We start from the raw sequence: 6406 nt of genomic DNA on the forward strand, positions 1-6406 counted from the left end.
TGTAATATTCTCTAATGGCTTCAATTCCTGGCAAATTTCATGGGACTGCTATTGTGCAGAAAGGGGAGTGCATTCCCATTCACCTGTAATGAGAGGTAAGTGGGACTTGCTTTCTCAATCTCTCATGGAAAGAGGGAAGCTGATTAGCTTATCGGTCTTGATCTAAGTACCAGGCTTTGCCTGTTGGCATCACTTCTTTTCTCTGCAGTTCATTTGCTATCAAGATGAAAGCTAGGTTTAGAAAACACACATACTTTCCGTCCTTTTCACAGCTTTCTGGTAGTTTTTAATCTGTTGTGTATCCACACGCTTTTAGTCTTTCCTTCCTAGAGAGGTTATAAATTGGTTCCTTTCTAGTTAGATAACTGACAAAAGCATCTATGTGTTTTTGTTTTTTAAAGACATTACAAATTGGTGAATTTAGCAGAAAAATCAGTCATGCAGAAAAGACCTCCCTTTTTTAGCTAACAATGAAACATTTCTGAATCTTGTGTTGCTGATATATTTTACCATTGAATGAAACCACTATCTTTGTCAGCCAGAATTTGCACACATACATGTATACACAGGGCTTCATTTGAAATAAAATGATAACAAAGGTGGAGAAGTTGTGAAATAGATAAAGGTTTGGTTCATAGCTGGCTTTTTTTTTTTTTTTGATAAGGAGAATGAAGTGTGGTATTGTTTGAATGCTGAAAATTTTGTTTATTTGCCTAGTAAAACAGTGATGGTATTGTGGGTGTAGTTAGAGACCCCTTATTGAGAGCACAGTGCTGTTTTGTTACGTTCTGTAAAAACACATGGCAGACAGGTAATGAATGGTCTATGGAGCTCACAGCTCACAGCAAGACTGTGAAGACCCCATGACTTCATAGGACAGGAAATGAAAAGAGGCCTGAATAATACATGGAGTTCACATTTTGAATGGGCTAGCTTGTATGAGATTAAACAATAAACAAACAATCAAAGAGCATCTAAAATACAATCACTTTAAAAAGATTAAAAATGGATAAGAATTTTGACAATGAAAACAAATCTCTTAAATCACGGAAAGAGAGCTGGAGAAAAACAATCTCCTTAACTCAAGCTCTGCCTCTAGCCATCACTACGAATACCCTAGCCTTTCTCTTTTCCCCATCACTTGATCGTTGTAACAGTGGTGATCATGCTTGTCTACAGTCCTTCATTGGAAACCAGGTTTTGGCAAGAAAAACGGAGGATTGTTTCAGTCTCCTAAGACAAGGCCCAAGGCCCAGAGAGGTTTCCAACAAACATAAACCTCTAAAAACTTTTAGTGGAGCAGTTTCTGTTCTCATTTCTGTTTATTTCTCCACCTTGGTCTCCACCTTGGACAAATGAAAAAATAACAAATATGTTGCCATTAGAAGGGGTCGTCTATATGTAGTTCAGTGCTGATTGTCCCTCACATGTTATTCTGTGTATAGTTGTTTTGGCTTGTTTACACATTAATAATCTAACATGCTGGGGATCATAGAACACAGTGGGGCAGTTTGTGAGAAAGTTTGAAAGCCAAAGGTTTTCTTATAGAAGTGGATCTACCTTATAGATATCTCTATATCCTGCTGCTCTGTGGGAGTGGTTTTCTCAGAGGTTAAATCAAGCCAACACACTTTCTTCTGAAACTTTGAAATATTGTGGATCTATACAGTAATAAAAAGTAATGGAAGATGAATTGGCAATTGATAAGTTGAGATAAGAAGGAAACAGCAAATTAAATATAGTTTGCCATCATTATAAGTGTAATCCAGAACAGGCACTGTTATGGCTGACCCTCAGCAGCTTTTTGTAATACCTACTTAGCTTTCTAAGGAGTTGGATCACAGGATAGGTCTTTCCAGAATTCCAGTAATTCCATAGCTAGAGGCCTGCAAAATCATTAACAGTATGGAAAAAAATAGGAACTTCTTTTTATTTATTTTTTTCTCCAGTGTAAGAATTCGAGGCATCAGTTGGAAGCATCACACTGCCTGTTTAAAATCCAAAAAAATAAGGTGGCTCTCTAGCACTATGACCTGTAGTTACGTTGTGGGATTTATTGTCAGAGGATGTTGTGGATACTAAGAGTTTACATGGGTTTAAAGAGCAAATGGACAAGTATCTACGCAAGTCTATTAAATACCAAGACTCCACCCTGACTCTGGAAGACCCTGATTTCCAAAGTACTTAAGGCTGGGAGTCATAGCATTACATATTTTCTTGTGTCGCAGACACAGAGTACTAGGCTGGGTGGACCTTTGTTCTGACAAAAAAAAAAAAAAAAAAAAAAGGCTGTTCTAATGTCTTACCGTCTTATCCTGGATTTTTGCTTAATACTATGCACTAGATAAATCCTCTTCCTTTCTGTTTCTTCTCCTCTGTTTGACAGGTAGCCAGGTACCAACACTAGGTCCATCTTGGGAAGCCTCTTTGCCAGTCTAATACTGATAAGTCAGTATCTTCATTGCTGTACAAGTCTAATTTTAAAATTTTATTTTTAAAATATATCAGTTATTACATGGACTCAGTTATTGGGCATCCAAAACCAGACACCAGATCTACTTCAAATTACTATCTGGGTGTAGTAGGTAGATCATAAGAAACTCTTTGGCTAATTGGGAGCCAAAGTCAAAGCCTTTCTTTTGGCTGACTTCAGTTCTGGATCAAGATATTCCTGGGCTTTTTCTTTATAGATTACCCTGTTTTACCAACTTAGAGTGTAACATACTGTAGTACTAATCCTGCCATCACTATTCCTGTAACACTGGAGTAGATCTATTCTTCAAATCATTCAGAGTATAATTAATTCCATTATGTATACTTTAGTTACTGTGTACCATATTGCACCAAGAAAAAAATACAAAAGAACTTTCAAAATGTAGCATACTTAAAATGGAGAACATAAAACTGTTATTTATCATGTTTTCTTTGTAGGCTACACTGCATGTGTGATATACTTAATTCTGTACTCTGAGTATTAAGGCATGTGAGTAAACAAGAAGCTGATTTCCATATCAATAATCTGATCCAACACCTATTGAAATGAGGAGGCTAGTTTCCAGTGCTTCTTTGCTGTAACATTGGCCTGAGTTTTACATTCTGTCTTAAAGGAGAAAGACTGGATGCCACAACGGGGTGAATGGAGTTGGTTACCTGCTCCCTCATCATTCTTTTACTAGCTTGGCTCCCTGACTGCAGACACAAGATCAGAGCACAAGACCAGAACTCTGTTCTGCTGTTTATGCTGCATGCAGTATGGTATCACTCATCTTTTAACACTTTAAGCTTATTCTCTTCTACTTCTGAGTCAGAAACTTCAAAGCGTTTAGATTCAGCTATTTTTTCTTTTTATCTTCCTTGGGATTTTGTATTATAGTATTCTACACATTTTATAGATATAGCCCGCTGTCAAAGTTGTTGTCTTAACAGCATGTTTTGCCCTAGATGCTTCTGTTCTCCAGAAAATTCTGACTTCTATTCTGTTTCTGAATTATTTTTTCTTTGATATTTTGGAATTTCCTGAGAAACAATACTTAAGTTTTGTTTTTGACCAAACATCTGTACTGTCACATCCTAAGTCTGTGACATCAGGGCAGCTGAAGTGCAGCTTTATCTGCTGAATGACTAAGCTGACTGGAAAATCATTTCTAAGGGCACTATCCTGACTTTGCTGATCCTTGGTCTTGAGGATCTTAGCTGTTTGAATTTACTAGTATTACAAGGGTTGTTTACCTCTCACTGATTATTTCTTTTGTTCCTTATGTCTGAATTCAGAATGAGAATTTCTGTGAGGTTTCTTCTTCAAAGCCATTACTGATCCTCTACAAGTGAAACTGCCACAGCTGATCTCCCTGGTTACCATCCTGGCTTCCCTTTTCATTCTGTATAAGCCCTGGGGGGAAAAATATTCATGAATATTCTCAGTGAGAAGTAAACAGGAAGAGAAAATAACCTCTAATAGTTCATAAAGTTTGATATATATAAAAAAAAGCATTAAAGAACAATGAAATATATGTCTATCTCAACAGAGAACTATACAGTTTTAAAGTTTTCCATTAGTTAACAGCTCCTAACACTAACAGCATTAAACCAGCTTTAAAAGTAGCAAACAGTTGAGTACATTTTAAAGTTAGACTTTTATAGCTGGGGCTTGGCTCTACTTCCAGTAAAGAAAATCACAAATTAACTTGTTTATGGGCTATGAAAAACTTCAGAGCTTTTTCTGGAGTCACTGTATCAGAAGAGCTCTTAGAGAAGGCTTGCTTTCTGATGCTCCTTTTCTACTTAGGGAAAAACAGTAATTCCTCAAGTCTTCAGTTTCCTTCTGAGATTAAATGGAATAAAGACCCTTAGGAATACAACTGAACATGCTGAACATGCAGTGGAGCCACTACCTTCTTGGTGAGGTGACAGGACCGCTGGCTTCCTTTGGTTTCCCTTAGCCCTCCCATCATCATTTACAGCTGCATTCATGTTGGAAAGTACTTGAGTCTGAGCCTGATGGGATGCTTCTGTGTTCTTGCTGTTACTTGTTTTCTTCAGAATTTGTGGATATGGGATGTCTGGACTGCAACCCTCACAGTGGTGCTTCTATAGCATGAAGCTGAGGGTCAGTCTTACATGACCTGAGAGGCAGCATGAGGGCTGAAGGTGGTGGATAGTAGGATAGCATTGAAGAGCTGGGTGGGATGCAACACCACTGTGGTGCAGTCTTGTCCCAAGTTTCCACTTGGTGCAACCTCTGGAGTAAACGGTCCCAAGAACCGCACACAGGTTTTGTTTCAGAGAAAGCCAACTGATTAACACTGAAAGAACATCTTGTAGCTCTGTAACATTTAAGCAGTCTGTGTGAGCTGGGGGCTAGAAAGTTCACAAAGAAATGAAGAAATTTAAATGCTATCTGCTGTATATGCATGCACAAATATATGCTGGGGGCCACCCAGCTGGAAAACAGCTTTGGACACCAAGTAAAAGAAGCCGAATGGTGTCCTAGTCTGCAGTAGGAGGAGTGTTTCCAGCAGGTCAAGAGGTGGTCCTGTACCTCTCTGTACAGCACTGGTGAGGCCAGACCTGGAGCACTGGGTTCCATTTTGGTTTCCTGAATACAACAGAGACATGAAACTAGAAGAGAGTCCAGCATCTTTTTATTAATAACACATGCTCTAAGCATTATGTAACCAGGTATGTTCCCTGACTAGTATTTTGCAGTAGTTCTGCTATACACATTTTATAGATTTCAACAGCATTCTAGTTGAAGACGAAGGAGTTTGTAGAAGAAGGAGTTTGTAGCATTTTTCCTCCTTTCTGTCCCCCAGTGCCCTCTCAACATTTCCTACATTCTGCTGCCAGTAGGCAGAAGGGTTATCTGGCACCACTCTCCCTCTAGACTGAGTGTAAATGCATATTGGCATTGATTCCTGGTAAATTGTATATGCTTTGCACATGGCTCCTTCCTGGTAAAGTTTTGGATAATATTCTGCTAGTTTTCTCTCTCTGTGTTTCCTTTCCTGTGTAGCCAGACTGTGAGAGTGAGCATTGGTATAGCGCTTACTTTTTGCTAGTCTACTCTATGGTTAAAGTTCATCCTTGTTGATGTATGTTTTTGCCTCCCTCTTCTTTGCCTTATCTCCAGATTTTTTTTTGTTACATGCAAATAGGAAAGAATTTTCAGCACAAGACAACATATTTTTACTAGGCACCAACAAGGCACTGAGAAAATGACAATAATATATTCATAGAATCATAGAATGATTTGGGCTGAAATGGACCTTTAAAGATCACAGAATCACAGAATGGTTGAGATTGGAAGGGACCTCTGGATATCGTCTAGTCCACCCCCCCGCCAAACAGGGTCACCTTGAGCACATTACCCAGGATTGTGTCCAGATGGCTTTTAAATATCTCCAGGGAAGGAGACTCCATAAACTCTCTGGGCATCTTTTCCCACTTTTCCTCATGTTCAGTCAGAACTTCCTGTGTTGCAGTTTATGCCCATTGCCTTGTCCTATTTCTGGGCACCACTGAGAAAAGTCTGACCCCAACCTTTTGATGCCCTCCCTTCAGATACACACATAGAACAGATCCCCCCTGAGCCGTCTCTTCTCCAGGCTGAACAGGCCCAGCTCCCCCAGCCTTTCCTCATATGAGAAATGCTCCACTCCATTAATCCTTTTTGTAGCCCTTTGCTGGACTCTCTCCAGTAGCTTCATGTCCCTCTTGTACTGGGAAGACCAGAACTGGACACAATACTCCAGGTGAGGCTTCATCAGTGATGAGTAGAGGGGGAAGATCACCTCCCTTGTCCTGCTGGCAATGCTCTTCTGAATGCAGCCCAGGTTACTGTTGGCCTTCTTGGCTACAAGCACACATTGCTTGCTCATTGCTGGTTCATCTAATCTAGTCTATTGGA

This window comes from Anser brachyrhynchus (assembly GCF_964034855.1).
Source record: "Anser brachyrhynchus genome assembly, chromosome: 2".
Taxonomy (NCBI): Eukaryota; Metazoa; Chordata; class Aves; order Anseriformes; family Anatidae; genus Anser; species Anser brachyrhynchus.